Source organism: Elephas maximus, chromosome 14, assembly GCF_024166365.1.
Source record: "Elephas maximus indicus isolate mEleMax1 chromosome 14, mEleMax1 primary haplotype, whole genome shotgun sequence".
NCBI lineage: Eukaryota > Metazoa > Chordata > Mammalia > Proboscidea > Elephantidae > Elephas > Elephas maximus.
Genome location: NC_064832.1, coordinates 66,483,694 through 66,502,761, shown reverse-complemented (window position 1 = coordinate 66,502,761; position 19,068 = coordinate 66,483,694). Strand labels below are relative to the sequence as shown.

General features: G+C 40.4%; 1 protein-coding gene and 1 pseudogene across 4 annotated transcripts in view; both read left to right on the top strand.

Annotated features, from left to right (window-relative positions):
- Window positions 1–19,068, top strand: part of KLF12 (KLF transcription factor 12) — a 493,194-nt gene that overhangs the window by 246,895 nt on the left and 227,231 nt on the right. The gene's annotated exons all lie outside the window — the stretch shown is intronic.
- Window positions 43–17,710, top strand: LOC126058078 (40S ribosomal protein S2-like; annotated as a pseudogene).

Below are 19,068 nucleotides of genomic sequence, written 5' to 3'. Positions count from 1 at the left end.
CATTAAGTTGTGGGGGGGGGGTGGGGAGGAAAATCATCTCCATACAATAGTTAAAAAAAAAACAAACCCTCAGATTCTTTGCATTGCTCAAAGCACATGACTTCTCTATGGGAGGGAGGGTAGAAGGGGAGATTTTGTATAATTAAAAACATAATGCTATTGATGACTGCCCTGACAGGGAGCACAACAGAGAACCCCTGAGGGAGCAGAAGATCAGTGGGATGCAGACCCCAAATTCTCATAAAAAGACCAGACTTAATGGTCTGACTGTGACTAGAGGAATCCCGGCGGTCATGGTCCCCAAACCTTCTGTTGGCACAGGACAGGAACCATCCCCGAAGACAACTCATCAGACATGAAAGGGACTGGACAGTGGGTAGGAGAGAGATGCTGATGAAGAGTGAGCTAATTATATCAGGTGGTCACTTGAGACTGTGTTGGCATCTCCTGTCTGGAGGGGGGATGGGAGGATAGAGAGAGTTGGAGGGTGGCAAAATTGTCACGAAAGGAGAGACTGGAAGGGCTGACTCATTAGGGGGAGAGCAAGTGGGAGTAAGGAGTAAGATGTATATAAACTTATATGTGACAGACTGACTTGATTTGTAAACGTTCACTTGAAGCTCAATAAAAATTAATAATAATAAAAAAAAAACATAATGCTATTTATAAAGGGCAGTGTTGGTTCAGTGGTAGAATCCTTCCCTTCCGTGAAGGAAACCCAGATTCAGTTTCCGTCCAGTGTACCTTCTATACAGCCGCCACCTGTCTGGCAGTGGAGGCTGTCATGGTGCTGGGTTTCAGCAGGGCTTCCAGGCTATGACAGTCTAGGAAAAAAGACCTCGTGATCTACTTCCAAAAATCAGTCAATGAAAACCCTATGGATCGATCACAAAAGTGTGATCCACAGCCAATCATGGAGATGGCGCAGGACAGGGCATCGCTTTGTTCTGTTACGTGTGGGGTTGCCGTGAGTCTTGGAGGCTGATTCCACAGTAGCTAACAACAAGAATAACAGCCGTGTTATAGGCAATTTCTTTATAACCCTTAGGTGTGATAATAGAGGCTTAATATTTCTTTTGATCTTTTACAAATCAAGAGGAGGCTTCTTCCTGCCTGTGAGCAGGGGACAGAGGACAGCTGAAATAACTGTAATGACATGGCATCAGAAAGCTGACAGCATGCGTTTTCAATATGTGTATTATTTAGTCCCCAGGGGGAAGCACTTTTTAAATACTTGAGTTACTTTAGAACTTATCAAGCTGAAAAAAAAAAAGAAAAGCAACCCTAGTGTTTATGTTAGAGGGTACTGTTGAATTGCACGGCAATTGAGACCAGATTTATATTAACGAGCACTTGTTGCAGTCTTTTAAAATATACGATTACCTTTGGTTCTTGCAACAACCTTTTCACTTGAGGAAATTAAGTCTTGAATATGTAAGTGTCCATCAGACCTTAGGAATGCTCTTTCCACTTTTCCCAGAAAATGAAAACAAATGTTATCTTCATTTGTTTTATCTTCTAGCATTTTTTTTTTTTTTCCTAGCATATTCTCTGATGGGCATATGAGATAGGAAAAGATGTTAATGTGGAAGTATTCATGCCTCTCCTTGTTTCCAGCTGCTTTTTGTGGCAGGCCATTGTTATGCAGAATGTGGGTAATGAGAAAAAGATGGAATTTGAGGGTGGTGATGGGGGTACAAGTGAAAAGCTGGCAAACCAGCATGATTTGATTTATATTGGAAAGGGAAGAGAATTGTTGGCAAAGAGAATAATTGAACTTGAAAGGCAGTGTGGGGTATGGGGTTGGGGGATTTCACATAAGAGCCAAAAATAGCTGGGATAGAAAGGTAAAATTTTTGTTGGGCAGGAGGTCTGGATCTGCCAAATGTTTCAGATTTTGAACACATGGGAAAGAGGATTTAAGAAGTTTGTGTGTTACAATTATATTTTAATTTTTAATCTTTTTTTGGAGAGAAATACTTAAATTGTTTTTGAATAAACCCATTGTCTTCAGGTTGAATCTAACTCATAGCAGGGTAGAACCGCCTCATAGGGTTTCTAAGGCTATAAATCTTTACAGAAACAGACTGCCGCGTCTTTCTCTTGCAGAGTGGCAAGTGGGTTCGAATCACTGACCTTTCAGTTTGCAGCCTAGCGTATTAACCACTGTGCCACCAGGACTCCTCTGTTTTTTGAACAGTGGACTGGAATTTCCTTGAATTAAGCATTGTTCTGCCTCACCTCTAAGTAGCTCACCTCTACTTAGATTACGGTATTTTTTTTTTTTTTGAAGTGTGTGTGTACAACACATATGTATATACATACATGCATACTCATATACATACAAGTATATAGTTTACATATGTAAATATATGCTATATGGGTTTGCACTCATCTACTAACCTAAAGGTTGGTGGTTCGGACCTAGCATGTGGTGCCGTGGAAGAAAGCCCTGGCAATGATCATCTTCCGTAAAGATTGCAACCGAGAAAACCCTGTGGAGCGATTCTGGAGTGGTAACACTTGGGGTCACCATGAGTTAGAATTGACTCGACAGCAACAGATTTTGTTTTTGTTTTTTTGGATTTGTATAAAATACACACTTGTATACACAGAGAGTAAATATAAATGTACATGTGTATATATGTATGTTATGTGTATATTTCTATATATTAAATACATACATGTGCATATTTATACATGTTTATGTTGGGTGGGTTATGTTTACACACACAAACATGAAATATTTCTCACAGTATTGGCCATGTTATAGTGTTTAAACAGAATATTCAGACTACTTTTCATTTTTCTGAATTGGAGGGGAAAGGTATCCTGACAGTGAAATCCCTCAGTGGAATCTGGGGTAGCTACTGCTGCTGACTGGACTTCCTTCCTTGCCGTAAATTGAGGACATTTAGGAAAGAAAAATTTGTAAGAGCTAAAGAAACAATGGTAGCCATCAGCTTGGGTATCGCTTAGATAAGGGTTCAGAATCTAAGGCCCTATCAAAGTCTATTGGAAGGCAAATCTGGCTCAGGAGACAATACCTCATGTGAAGAATGAAAGCCTTTGATTTTTAACCTTGTAAGTCCTTGAGGAATATTTTGCTTTTCATGATATTGTTGTTAGTTGCCTTTGAGTTAATTAACATGGTGTGTTGACTGCAATACTTAGATTTCTGCATACATTCAAATGAAATCTTAAGTTTTGTTTCATGACAATATGGTATATTGTGTTAATGATAGAGTAGGAATTGGTGATGATTTAAAAGTTGAGGGAATTTAGGCCTTTTTAAATGTATTCTTTTAGTTTCTTTCTACTCTGTTTTATATTTAGAGTTTAGAGAAAAACTACTTTCTCTCCTCTGTTAAGAGTCAACTGAGAGAAAGTCCAGGTTTTAGAGAGGCCATAAAATAGTAATTTTGATACAGGGAGTTTTAGGTCTTGCTGTAGCAGTCAAGGAGCCCTGGTGGTACAGCGATTAATCATTTGGGTGCTAACCAAAAAGTCAGCAGTTTGAATCCACCAGGCGCTCCTTAGATACCCAGTGGGGCCGTTCTTCTCGGTCCTATAGGGTTGCTATGAGTTGGAATTGATTCGATGGCAATGGATTTGGTTTTCAGTAGCAGTCAAAACTCTGTCATGGGGATCAGCACGTTTTCTGTGTTAGTGATCCTATTTGTGAATAAGCATTCTAACCATTTTCTTGGTAATTCTTGAGAGACCCTTTAATTAGGAGCTTTCTGCTTTAGAATTCTGGAACACCAGGACTTAATCCGTGAGTCCGCCATCATTTTAAATTTCCTTAAAAAAGCAGTCCTTTGGGCTTCTTCTCTGAGAAAATACCGAATGGCTGATGACGCCAGTACTGCAGGAGGCTTGGAGGCCCTGGGAGCCTGAGGATAGGAATCTGTGGCAACTTCCATGGAGGCTTCAGCAGTAGCCTTTGAGGCTGGGGTTATGGCTGTGGTTGGGGCCAGGGCCAAGGCTGTGCAGTTAGAGGAGGCAAAGTCGAGAACAAGGAGTGGCTGCCTGGTCAAGGACATGAAGATCAAGTCCCTGAAGGAGATCTATCTCTTCTCCCTGCCCACGCCCATCAAGGAGTCTGAGATCATTGACTTCTTCCTGGGGGTAGCCCTCAAGGACAAGGTTTTGAAAATCATGCCCATGCAGAAGCAGACACGTGTTGGCCAGCAGACCAGGTTCAGGGCATTCATTGCTATTGGAAACTACAATGGCCATGTCAACCTAGGTGGTAAGAGCTCCAAGGAGTTGGCCACGCCATCTGTGGGGCCGTCATCCTGGCCAAGCTCTCCATCATCTCCCTGTGGTGAGGGTAGTGGGGGAACAAGATTGGCAAGCCCCACACTGTTCCCAGCAAGGTGACAGGCCACTGTAGCTCTATGCTGGTGTGCCTCATCCCCCCATGCCACGCACAGGCACTGGCATAGTCTCGGCCTCTGTGCCCAAAGAGCTGCTGCTGATAACCATATTGATGACTGCTACAACTCAGCCAGCGGCTGTACAGCCATCCTGGGCAACTTCCCAAGGACACCTTTGATGCCATCTCCAAGACCTAAAGCTGTCTTACTCCAGACCTCTGGAAAAAGGCTGGGTTCGCCAAGTCTCATTAGCAGGAATTCACCAACTATCTTCTACAGACCCACACCAGAGTCTCTGTGCAGAGGTCCCGGGCTCCACCTGTGGCCACCACATAGTGGTTTTTACATAAGAGAAATAGTGAATTAAAAAAAAAAAAAAAGTCCTTTGAGCATGGGAGGGCCTCCTAGGGACCGTACTCCTGAGGATTCCTCTTGGTTGTCAGCTCAGGAGAAGACCTGTAAGTTAGTGCCCACAGTTTGACCCCAGAGCAGCCTTTTATTAGTGGCACTTTGGCAGATGTTCTCCAGAATCTGACTGGTTTTCAGAGTAGTCAAATCAAGCATCTATTCAGAGGTAATGGTGTGTTTCAGATCTTTGGGACTTTGGCAGCACAACTCAAAACAGAGGAATTAAGAGTAACTCAAGCAGCGTTAAAGAGCCTAATAGGAGCGGGGCTTAGAATACATTGGTTGAAACCTCCCAAGAGCAATTAGGGTTGACTGAACAGTTCTGAGGCTCTGGCAGGCTACCTCAAGTGTCTAGCCAAACTCAGGATCAGGTGGTAGGAAACAAGTCCTGGTTGGATAACTTTTTTACTGGCATTGTTTCCTTCTTTCTGGTTTTAATTGTTAAATACATCCCTAAATATTGTCTTGGTACTGAGCAAAGAGCTTCAATCTGAACAAACTTGAATCATCTGTAATTCACATCACAGAGTCTTTAGAATTATTTTGACCTTCTTTCTTTTCATCACATATGAAAATGCACTGCAAATAGTTCTATGTGAGAACTCCTGTATAATATTGGGGGGTAAGGGGAAAATATGCCTTAACTTCAGGGGAGGCATTGAGGTAGTTCACCTTCCACATGTTGTAGAGACTTGCATTTTACTAGGGCCGATATAAAAGAGAGAGCGGGAGAACTAGTTGTAGACTGAATGGAGGCATTCCAGGGATGGAATTTCAAGGTGGAAACATTGCCATGGAAGCACAGATTTGAGTAGGAGTAAGAAGAATTGCAAAGAGACGTATGTATGGAAAAAATGAAGGAAGGAAAAATAAGTTTAAGTTTTTCTCACTTAAAATTGTGGTTGCCAAGTCAGCACTGATTTTTGTACCGCTCCCTTGGTCTTTTTCACTCACATTCCTGCGAGTGGAATATATTTATACTTATTATATTACATGTATTTTTAAACTACATTCCGCTGTTGAAGATTTAAAGGTCAGGAATGATGCCTCTTTCGTCTCTCACTTTGCTTTCACAATAAAAAAAAAAAAACTCAACAAATGTTGTTCAACTGGTATTTTCTTATTCAATTATATTTAAAGTATACCCCCTGAGGACCTACTGTGTGCAAGGTGTTGTCCCAGGTGCTGCTGGGACACAGATATATAATACAGCCTCCATTATGATGGGAGTTTATATCCAGAAAGCTGGATGAGACCATAGCAGTAATAATAAAATTAACTAATGCGCATTACTTATTGGCTAAATTTAGGACTTTACAAGCATTATTTCATTTAATTCCTATGGCAGAGCTAGGGGGTCAGATATAGTTATCCTCTTTGTTAAGGAACCTGAGTCTCTATAAGGATAGGCCAGCCAATCAGGGTGACAATATAATAAGTGGCAGAATCCAAGTTGGTATCTAGTGTAAACCAAAGCAAGCTATGCTGTATACCTCTATGTGGCCATCATATACACAGAAAATTACACCATAAGCCATTTGTGTAAGTGCAAAAATATGAGTGTTAAGAAATACTAAGAAATTAGTGAGGCTGGGATGATTGTATCTGGTTTAGATCTGGAGAAGCTCAGAGATGGTGATAACTGATATGGGCCTGGAACAGGTTAGGATAGGGATCAGAGAAGTCATTCTAAGCAGAGGGAATAGCGCCAGGAAAAGTGTGGAGATACATTACTAGAATAAGCTTTCTCTCTCTTTGAAAGAATGCTATGTATTGATTAATTTTAACAGCACTTATGAAATGATCATTTTTATAGCAGATAAGTGAGGCGCTAATAAAATGGAGTGATTTCTCTAAGGCAGGGCCAATCAGACTCTCAGTATACAATCCGGGCTGGACCTCGGATAGTATATTTTTTGGTGGTGCTTGGTCAAGTTTGAACAGTGGTTACAGAGTGTGATTTGAAGAGTTGATTATTTTCCGATTTAGTTGGGTGCAAGAACGTAGGATGAGATTTTAACAGCACATACTCTTACCTTCAAAATAATTACTGCCAACATTTTACTGTTTTCAAAATGTGCTTTAAACTTGTTAATTGGAGACCAATCAAGTTAACCATTTAAGTAGGTATAGTGACAGCATTGCAGGATCTCAGGCCAGTCCTTGTACTTGTGGCCTAAAATTGTAGTAGCAAGATGCACACACCTGGATTCCTCATCTGCCATTTCTTTGTTAAATATTAATATATGACCACAGTCTTTGACTAAAGCTTCTGCCTCATAACCCCATACATCAAGTTAAATGGCTGTACTTAAGCTTTCATTTACAAAGTAACTTAGAGACTCTGGCTAATTCATCATAACACTTCTTCGAGGGTTTTTATTTAAATATTATGATTGCTATTTTATAGACAGAGAATAGGAGCAAAGACATTGACAGTGTTTATTTACAATGGCCATGTAAAGCATTAAGGTGGACTGTCACGTTCACTGTAATAGCAGTAATTTCATTAACAATATGTTTACTTTTGAGATTCTCAGGTGTTGAAGGGTAGATCCTTGTAGAGGTAATCTAGTGTGGCTTCTCTGCTACAGCCAGATAGAGGTATTTATTAGATGGTTAGCATATGTGGTCCTAATGGTCCATGCCAATCCTGGAATTCAATGAATCCATAGTTTATAACTAGCTCTCTTTTTTGTGAACATCGGAACAGTGATGATTTACCTGTTAAACACAGGATTTATGCTGGTTAACAACAGCAGCCAAATCTCTCTAACCATGCTCCAGATATCTATACAGATTAACAAGAACTGATAAAATCATTAAAAGCCCCATGTTTTAGGTATAACAATAAGACAGAAAACACTACAGACTTCAAATTCTATAAGAGAAAGGTAAACCAATTTCCAGAAAAGGCATGTCTTAAGTTCCTTTCTCAAGCCTCTGTGGAAAGCTGGATTTTTGGAAAAGTTGCACAGGAAGAAGAAAGGGTGATTGAGCTGAAATTCTCCCCAAAGAGAACATCAGTCCTAAGTGTAAAATACCAAAACCAAAACCATACCCGCTGCCGTCAAGTCTATTCCGACCTATAGTAACCCACCCTATAAGACAGAGTAGAACTGTGCCATAGGGCTTCTTTACGGAAGCAGACTGCCACATCTTTCTCCCACTGAGCGGCTGGTGGGTTTGAACTACTGACTTTTGGTTGGCAGCTGGGTACTTTAACCACTGCACTACCAGGGCAATAAAAATACTTAGGGGTGGGGAAGACAGAGAGAGAGACCGGGGTAGGTCAGAGCACTGACTGCAGGGAAGGAATTTTAAAGGGTTTGTAGAACTCAAGAAGATAGTCTTAGACAGACAACAGAAGGTACCGTAGGGAAGATAATGAGCCCCAAAGATATGCATGTCCTAATCCCTGAGATCTGTGACTCTTACCTCATATGGCAAAAGAAAGTTCACAGTTGTGATTAAATTAAGGATCTTAAGATGGGTATATTATTCTGGGTTATCTGGTTGAGGCCTGTATCTAATCCCAGGTATACTCACAATAGTGAGACAGAGGGAGACTTGACCACAGAAGTGGAGAAGGCAGCATGATGACAGAACAGAGATTGGATATAGCTAGCTATAAACCAAGGGATACCTACAGTCACCAGAAGCTGGAAAGGCCACAGAGTGGTGACCACTCTAACCACTGGAGTTCTCAGAAAGAAACAAGCCTGTCAGCACCTTAGGCCTATAAGACTCATTTTGAACTTCTGGCTTCCAAAACTGTAAGAGAATATTTGTTGTTTCAGACCACTAAGTGTGTGGTATTTTTTACAGCAGCAGTAGGAAACTAATATAAAGGGCTAATAGGGAAAATTGCCTTTGGGGACTGTGTAGTGAAGGCAGAAAGAAGCAAGAGAGTAAATTTAAGATGTGGAAAAACAAGAAATAAATAGAAAATACACAAGCCCCTTGCCCACCACAACCCTACAAAACACCTGTTAAAGAAACCACACTTTGGCTACACTGACAAATAAGAGAACTCTTGAGGTAAAAATTGTATAAGCCACAGCAAATCACTGTCCCTGTTCATGAAATGAAGTCATAAGCAGTCTTCAAAGCTTTTATAAGAATAAAGAAAATGAGAACCAAAATCTGTCAGCTGATGAAAATTTCCTCAAAGCACAAACCACAAAGCAGGAGAAATTTGTAACACAGTACTATGAACTGAATTAAATACCCTCAAACAATTATTTGGGAATATAGGAAAACAAAACCCAAAGAGTGAAATAAAATTATATATCTAAGAATAAAAATGGACCTAAAACAGGAAGAATTGAAACATGATTCAGTTGAACCGATATTGAGTTTTTCCATCGTCTCTTTCCACAGATGTAGTCAATTTGATTCCTGTGTGTTCCACCTGGTGAGGTCCATGTGTATAGTCGCCATTTATGTTGGTGAAACAAGGTATTTGCAATGAAGAAGTTGTTGGTCTTGCAAAATTCTATCATTTGATCTCCAGCATTCTTCTATCACCAAGGCCATGTTTTCCAACCACCGATCTTTCTTCTTTGTTTCCAACTTTTGCATTCCAAACACCAGTAGTTATCAATGTGTCCTGATTGCATGTTTGATCAATTTCAGACTGCAGCAGCTGATAAAAATCTTTTATTTCTTCATCTTTGGCCTTAGTGGTTGTTCCTTGTAGGCATATGGACATTATCCTATCACTGATAGCGTTGTACTTCAGGATAGATCTTGAAATGTTCTTTTTGATGATGAATGCAACACCATTCCTCTTTAAATTGTCATTCCTAGCATAGTAGACTACATGATTGTCCGATTCAGAATGGCCAATACCAGTCCATTTCAGCTCACTAATGCCTAGGATATCAATGTTTATGCGTTCTTTTTGACAATTTCCAATTTTCCTAGATTCATAACTTCATACATTCCAGATTCTGATTATTAATGGAAGCTTGCAGCTGTTTGTTCTCATTTTGAGTCATGCCACATCAGCAAATGAAGGTCCCGAAAGTTTTACTCCATCCATGTCATTAAGGTCGACTCTACTTTGAGGAGGCAACTCTTCCCCAGCCGTCTTTTGAGTGCCTTCCAACCTGGGAAGGTCATCTTCCAGCACTATATCAGACAGTGTTCTGCTGCTATTAGTAAGGTTTTCCCTGGCTAATGCTTTTCAGAAGTAGACTGCCAGGTCCTTCTTCCTAGTGTGTCTTAGCCTGGAAGCTCAGCTGAAACCTGTCCTCCATGGGTGACCCTGCTGGTATCTGAATACCGGTGGCATAGGTTCCAGCATCACAGCAACACACAAGCTCCCACAGTATGACAAACTGACAGACACGTGGGCTGTCAATTGGGGTGTTTCAACAAACGGACGCTGTGCTGGAGGTGCTCACTCGTTTATGCCAAGAAATATGGAAGACAGCTTCCTGGCCAACTGACTGGAAGAGATCCATATTTATGCCTATTCCCAAGAAAGGTGATCCATCTAAATGTGGAAATTATAGAACAATATGATTAATATCACATGCAAGCAAAATTTTGCTGAAGGTCATTCAAACACGGCTGTAGCAGTATATTGACAGGGAGCTGCCAGAAATTCAGCCTGGTTTCAGAAGAGGATGTGGAACCAGGTATATCACTGGTGATGTAGGATGGATCCTGGCTGAAAGCAGAGAATACCAGAAGGATGTTTCTTGTGTTTTATTGACTATGCAAAGGCATTCGACTGTGTGGGTCATAACAAACTATAGATAACATTGTGAAGAATGGGAGTTCCAGAACACTTAATTGTGCTCATGAGAAACCTGTACATATAGATCAAGAGGCAGTTGTTCAGACAGAGCAAGGGGTTACCGATTGGTTTAAAGTCAGGAAAGGTGTGTGTCAGGGTTGTATCCTTTCACCGTACCTATTCAATCTGTATGCTGAGCAGATAATCCGAGAAGCTGGACTATATGAAGAAGAACGGGGCATCAGGATTGGAGGAAGTCTCATTAACAAACTGTGTTATGCAGATGACACAACCTTTGCTTGCTGAAAATGAAAAGGACTTGAAGTACTTACTAATGGAGATTAAAGACCATTGCCTTCAGTATGGATTGCACCTTAAAGTAAAGAAAACAAAAATCCTCACAACTGGACCAATGAGGAACATCATGATAAATGGAGAAAAGATTGAAGTTGTTCAGGATTTCATTTTCCTTGGATCCACAATCAACAGCCATGAAAGCAGCAGTCAAGAAATCAAAAGACGCATTGCACTGAGTAAATCTGCTGCAAAGGACCTCTTCAAAGTGTTGAAAAGCAAAGATGTCACCTTGAAGACTAAGGTGCGCCTGACCCAAGCCATGGTATTTTCAATCCCATCATATGTATGTGAAAGCTGGACAATGAATAAGAAAGACTGAAGAATTGATGCCTTTAAGCTGTGGTGTTGGTGAAGAATATTGAATATACCATGGACTGCCAAAAGGAACGAACAAATCTGTCTTGGAAGAAGTACAACCAGAATGCTCCTTAGAAGCAAGGATGGCGAGACTGTGTCTTAAATACTTTGGACATGTTGTCAGGAGGGATCAGTCCCTGGAGAAGGACATTATGCCTGATAAAGTACCGGGTAACGGAAAAGAGGAAGACCCTCAACGAGGTGGATTGACACAGTGGCTGCAAGTATGAGCTCAAACATAGCAACGATTGTGAGGATGGCGCAGGACCGGGCAGTGTTTTGTTCTGTTGTGCCTAGGGTCACTATGAGTCGGAACCAACTCAATGGCACCTAACAACAACAACAAGAAGTAGAGAAATAATACGATTATTTTCATAGATGGTGAAAAAGACTTTGACACTGTTCAGTACCCATTGTTGATTACAAACACTTAAGAAAAATAATCGTGAATACTTTCTTACATCATAAAAACACACATAGGCACTTTAACCCAACAACAACATCTTACTGGATAGGGAAACACTGGATATATTTTCAGTAAGTAGAGGAATAAGGGAAAAATCTCTTTTATCTCCACTACTGTTTAGCATTATGCTAGCAGTAACAGGAAACCCTAGTGGCATAGTGGTTAAGAATTATGGCTGCTAACCAAAGGGTTGGCAGTTGGAATCCACCAGCCACTCCTCTGAAACCCTATGAGGCAGTTCTGCTCTGTCTGATAGAGTAGCTATGCATTGGAATCGACTCAACGGTAGCAGGTTTGGGTTTTTTTTTTTTTTTTTTAGCAGTAATAGCAAGTGACATTACCAGTGCTAATGTAACAAAAGAAAGTAATTAGAGGAATAAGAATTGGAAAATAAGGGAAATTATTTGTAGATGATACATTGGAGACCTTGGAAACGATTGATAAAACTACCTGAAAAGAATTCATACAGCAGTCAGTCAATAGCCTTTATGTACAGGAACAATAACCAGTTGTATGATAATATGGGAGAGACAGACCCATTTACAGTAGCAACCAAGAAGATAAAATACTTCAAAATAAACTTAAAATCAAAATGAAAACAAAACCCATTGGCATCGAGTTGATTCTGACTCATAGCGACCCTATAGGACAGAGTAGAACTTTCCCCATAGGATTTCCAAGGAGTGGCTGGTGGATTCGAACTGCCGACCTTTTGGTTAGCAGCTAAGCTCTTAACCACTGTACCACCAGGGCTCCAAATCATATATGAAGAAATATTTCAAACATTTCTTAAAGACTCAAAAGTATACATGGGCAAATCAAAAGATATTACTTGTTCTTACGAAGACTCAAAGCCTCCAAGGTAATTTCTGAAATTAATCTAATCCCAATAAAAATGCCAACAACCAATACATTTTTTTATGGAGCTAGTCAAGTTGATTCTAAGGTTTATATAGAAAAATAAGCTTGCATGTATGTATAATAAAACATTGAGCCCAAACAAATAGTAAACCTTTCTATAAGCACGTAAATTAAAACATTGTGGTACTAAACACATGAGAATAGACGGGCAGACTAGTAGGATAGAATAGAAAGTTTACCAATAGTTGAAGTATGTAAGGGAATTTCAAATAAGATGACATTTCATATACTGAGCCACGACTGGGTCGACTAGATAACCGTTTGGAAAAAGATAAACCTTAGATTCATAGTTCACACTATTAACACGAATAAACTCCAAATGTATCCAATATCTAAATGTAAAAAGTGAAACCAGTTAAGCACTAGACAAAAATATGTGTGGAGCCCTCTAACACCTGGCTGCAGGTGAAGACTCTAAGGTTAGATATAGTAAAAGGAAAGTGATGAAAAAATTTGACTACATTATCATTATTGTTATTTTGGAATGGATGAAAAAACAAAGTCAAAAACAACAGACTAGGAGAGTGTTTGCAATATGTGTCACAGACAAAGGGCTAATATTGCTAATATATAAAGAACTCTTTAAAAATTAGGGGGAAAGTCTCAAAAACATGGTAGAAAAGTGGAGAAAAGTCATGAAAAAACAACTACCAAAAAATAAGTATGTAAAAATGTATCTTAACCATATTAAAAGCAGTTCAGCTTTTTATTTTACTAAGAGAAAATGTAAACTAAAAGTACTCTGCTGTGGGATTCCTGACATTGGCGAAACAACAAGAACAACAACAAAATGACCATTTATTCTCTTAGAAAGATTGTGGGGAAAACAGGCATTCTTAAGTTCTGCTGGTTGTGATACAACTTGACGCGGTTTGAAGGGAATTTGGCAATACTGTGTTTATGTATTTCATTCAGCATTGTTGTAATTGAAAAATACTGGAGGTCAAAATGCCCATATATAAAAAAACCGAAAACCAAACCCGTTGCCCTTGAGTCCATTCTGACTTATAGTGACCCTATAGGACAGAGTAGAACTGCCCGTATAGGATATCCAAGGAGGAGCTGGTGGATTTGAACTGCCGACCTTTTGGTTAACAGCCGAACACTTAACCACTGCACCACCAGGGCTGCACCCATATATAGGAGACTATTTAAACTATGGTATCACCGCACATGAAGTGCTCTAAAACTGTAAAAATGAATGAGAAGGATTTCAAAGAACTAACATGGAGTGATTTCTAGCATGTACTGGATACATACTAGGAAATTAGTACGAACTTAAGGTTCTTTGATAGATGATAGGTAGGTAGGAAGGAGCCCTGGCGGCCCCAGTGGTTTAGCACTTGGCTGCTGACCAAAAGGTTGGTGGTTCGAACCCACCATTTGCTCCATGGGAGAAAGATGTGGCAGTCTGCTTCCATAAAGATTACAGCCTTGGCAAACCTATGGGGCAGCTCTACTCTGTTCTATAGGGTCACTATGAGTTGGAATTGACTCCACTGCAATGGGTTTGGTGGGTTTGGAGGTAGGAAGGCAGGCAGGCAGGCAGATAGGTGTATTTACATGTACTTTTGTATGTATGTCTTAGTTTCTTAGTGCTACTGTAACAGAAAGACCATAAGTGGGTATCTTTAATGAACAGAAATTTATTTTCTCCCAGTTTAGGGGCTAGAAGACCGAATTCAGGCCACGGGCTCTAGGGAAAGCCTTTCTCTCTCCTTTGGCTCTTGGGAAAGGTCCTTGTCTCTTTTCAGCTTCTGTTCTCTGTCCCTTGGGGATCTTCACGTAGTGTGGCATCTGCCTTCCCCTATCTATGCTTCCTTCATTTTGCCTGATCTGTTCTTTTATATCTCAAAAGTGATATGGCCTCATTAACACAATAAAGAAAACCCTATTCCCAAATGGTTATTACATCCAGAGATACAGTGGTTAGGATTTGCAACACATATTTAAAAAAAAAAAAAAATTTTAATCCGTAACAATATATACGCATATATTTCCTAATTCTGTTTGCTAAAAGAGCCTGGAAGCAATTGTACCCAGTAGCAGTGAGCATACTTAGAGCCCAGATCATGGAATGTAAATACAGCCTCCACTAAAAGTAACCAGGGCTCTTTGGAGAAATGACTGACTCCAGGAGTTCTGTGTTATTCCTGCCAAAAACACGGGGAAAGTACAAAGTAAGCTTGGAACATCTTGTGCTAGAAAGTAAGGAAGGGCTCACAGAATGATGTCGTGTGTCGATTCCGACTCATAGGGACCCTGTAGAACTGCTGGATAGGGTTTCCTCAGCTGTAATCTTTACGGGAGCTGATCACTAGGTCTTTTCTCCCCCTGCGGAGCGGCTGGTGGATTTGAACAGCTGACCTTTCAGTTAGCACCTGAACACTTAACCATTGCACTACCAGGGCTCCTTCAGAGAATGGTGCTGTTGCTCTTGCAATGTGTCATTGAGTTTATTCTGACTCACAGCAACTCTGCATGATAGGGTAGAACTGCTATGTAAAAAAGGAGACAGGGCAAGTTGAGGGGGTACCCTCAGGCCAAATATGAGACATTTCTATGGTATTCTTGCCCAAAACACTTAACTGGAATCTAATTGGGGCCCTGGTGGCATAGTGGTTAGGAGCTCAGGCTGCTAACCAAGAGGTTGGCAGTTTGAATCCACCAGCCACTCCTTGGAAACCCTATGGGACAATTCTACTCTGTCCTGTAGGGTCACTTTGAGTCAGGATTGACCCCACGACAGTAGGTAGGTAGGAGCCTAATCAGGAGCACACATCAGATAAAGACAAATTGAGGGATATTAAAAATTAACTGGCTGAACTCTTTGAAAATGTCAGCATCATGAAGTTAACTAAAGATTAAGGAATTGTTCCAAATTAAAGGAGACTAAAGACATTTGACACCAAATTACTGTGTGATCCTGGATTTGATCTCAGAGAAGGGAAAAAAGCTGTAAAGGATCATTATCAGGGCAATTAAACGAGTATGAATAGTTGTATCAGTGTTAATTTACTGATTTTGATAATTGGATTGTAATTATATAAGACAGTGTACTTGTTCTTACAATATACATGCTCAAGTATTTAGGAATAAAGGGGCAATGTGTTGGAGCCCTGGTGGCACAGTGGTTAAGAGCTAAGACTGCTAAGCAAAAAGTCGGCAGTTCAAATTCACCAGCCATTCCTTGGAAACACTGTGAGGCAGTTCTGCTCTGTCCTATGGGGTCGCTATGAGTCGCACTTGATGGCAACGGTTTATTTTTTATGTTTGTAACTTAACTCTTAAGTGTTAAAAAAAAAAAAAAAAAAGTGGGTATGTTTCTGCACACATACCCCCACATATAAGTCTTTGTATACACACGTGTGTATATGTATGTTTAAATACAAATACATGTGTGTATGTACATATGTCTTTGCATAGATAGATACCAACTGTAAACCAAACCCCTTGCCCTCCAGTGGGTTCCAACTCATAGCGACCTTATAGGACAAGTAGAACTGCCCCATAGGGTTTCCAGGGAGTGACTGGTGGATTCAAACTGCTAACTTTTTAGTTAGCAGATGAGCTCTTTACCATTGTGCCACCAGGGCTTTGCATATGTATGTACATGTATGTGTATATATAGAGAGAGAGAGAGAATGAATGACTAAGCAAATGTAGTAAATAGGGTAACAGTTTTGAAATCCAGGTAAAGAGTAAATAAAAGTGTTTTGTTTGTTGTTGTTGTTGTTGTTGTTTTTTTAATGTCAATTTTATATACGTTTGAAATGATTTCACAGTAAAAGTTCCCTCATCAAAGACAGAAGAGGTCTGGGGAAGTGGGCTATGATAGCCCTGAGTAATGTCTCCTGCATTTGTTCCTCTTGAGGAATATGAAGATAGAGGCCGTTCACAGTGGTGTCCTCCAGCCTTCATTCAGTTTTCACAGAGTCATGCTTATTGTCCAGAGCTACATGTCTCTTTGCAGATACTTGTTTCCTATCGAAGAAAAAAACCTCATTTTTTCAATCAGCAAATATTGGTAAGTGCCTGCTATGTGCAGTCAAGATAGCAGGGAGTAAAAATGTCTCATTTCAGTGATACTCCTAGGGCTGGAATAAGTCCAGCAGCCCTGTAGTCATGAGTATCTGCCCCAGACTTAAGGTGCCAGAGGACAGGTGGGTGGATTGATCTTCTTGGTGTCTGCTCTGACCTATGGCAAGATGACTCACATAGGGAGGGTGTGTCTGTTCAGGTGGCAAGCCACCTGGTGGACTGATAACAATCAGGGCCAGGGTGCAAAACAAAGACCCTGAATGGGAAATTCAAGAGATCAGGAACAGTTATCAGAAAACAAGTCAGAAAATGGGATTTAACATAAGTCAAATAAAGCGGTGTAGGATATCTTATTCTTCTTGTTAGCTGCCATTGAGTTGGCCCCCAACTCATGGTGTTCCCACGCACAACAGAATAAAAAGCTGCCCACTCCTGTGCTATCTCAGTGTTAGCTGTGGGTTGGACAATTGTGATTTATCGGGTTTTCATCAACTGACTTTTGGAAATAGATCACCAGCCCTTTCTTACTAGTCTACCCTAGTCTGGAAGCTCAGTTGAAATCCAGCAACACACAAGCCTCCGCTGACAGATGGGTGGTACATTGGCTGGGAATCTAATCAGGTCCCCCACTTGGAAAGTGAGAATTTTAACACTGAGCCATAAATATCCTCAAGAGTTTGTGGTATAGCCTGGGAAAATGAAGGTATCATGGCCCATCTTATTGTTGGCAGAAACAAGCCGGTTGGCTTAAAGGCTCAGAGCTGGGCTGGCCAGGGACTAGCAAAGATAAAAAATAAATTCATTTAATTTGTAGATATGCAGTGTAAATATTTTCTTATAAAACATTGGCTGTGCTTTTCCTTTTTTACTTCATTTTTTCTTTTAACAAGAAGAATGTTTATAAACCTCTTTCAAATGCAATTATAATTTTGTATTGCCATGTTTAGAAATTTGGCATATGCTGCTTATACTGTACAGTTTTAAAAGTGCTGTAGTTAAAACAGTAACAGCTGAAAATATGTTGAAATAAAGAGCATTTCACAAATAAATTTAAAATTCTGTGGTTATTTTGAAGGTATGAAAATTTATTATTATGATGATTATATATATATATATATTTTTTTTTTTATTGAGCTAAGCTCAAATCTGCTACTTTGTTCATGGCCAGTGTGCTTGTTTTCTTTTATTTGTTAACACATCCAGTCCAACTCTTGCTTTTCTCACTCTGTGGGAGGTAGCCCATGCCTTCTGGTGTCACAGAGGAGTGAGAATTCTCAGTTTGTCAGTAGGAAGGAAAGGATTCTCTTATCCATGCCTGTTGTTAGTAGCTGTCAAGTAGGCACCGACTCATGGCGACCCCATGTTTAAAAGAATAAAATGTTTCCTCGTCCTGCGCCATATTCATCATGATCAGTGGTATGTTTGGGTCCATTGTTGCAGCCATTATGTCAATCTATCTCATTGAGGGCTTCCTTTACCTTCAGTGGCCCTCCACTTTACCAAACATGATACCCTTCGCCAGCTATCGGTCCCTCCTGATGACGTGTCCAAAGTAAGAGAGAAGTGAAGTCTCAGACAGTATTCTGTGATCCATAGGGTTTTCACTGGCTGATTTTCAGAAGTAGATCACCAGGCTTTTCTTTCTAGTCTGTCTTCGTCTGGAAGCTCTGCTGATCAGAAGTAGATCACCAGGCTTTTCTTTCTAGCCTGTCTTAGTCTGAAAGCTCTGCTGAAACCTGTTCATCACAAGTGACCCTGCTGGTATGTGAAATACTGATGGCATACCTCCCAGCATCACAGCAACATGCAAGTCAACACAGTACAACAGTCTGACAGATAAGTGGTGGTGTTCATGCTGAGAACCATGGAGTGCTTCTCCTGCTGATCTGACTGCTAGACTACCAGTGGGATCTGGACTGTGATTTACAGGTGGTGATTAAAATTATGGGAAACCTGAGGAATAGCTCAGGTTCCTATGGCTCACCAGTAGCTTTCATGTACAACATTCACTGGTTTATCTTAGAATTGCACCAAGGAATTAGTCAAAGAAAGGAAACTCTAAAATCAAACTAAATTCTAAATCAATGATTAAGTGATGCAGAAGAAAAGAAGGGGCAATGTGAAGAAGAAAGGTAAATCCATGAAAAGGCAAATGGGAGTGGTTCAACCATGGAGCAAATACTATATACCTTCATTACCAGTAAATTTTGGTCCTGGGGGTAGAGTGATAAGAAATAGCCACTACGCTTTGAGAGCTCACAACCTAGTGGAGAAGACAGACATGAGAGAGAGAAGCGTAGTATAAACCCCTTTGTTGTCAAGTTGATGCCGACTCATAGGGACCCCATAGGACAGGTTAGAACTGCCCCACAGGGTTTCCAAGGCTG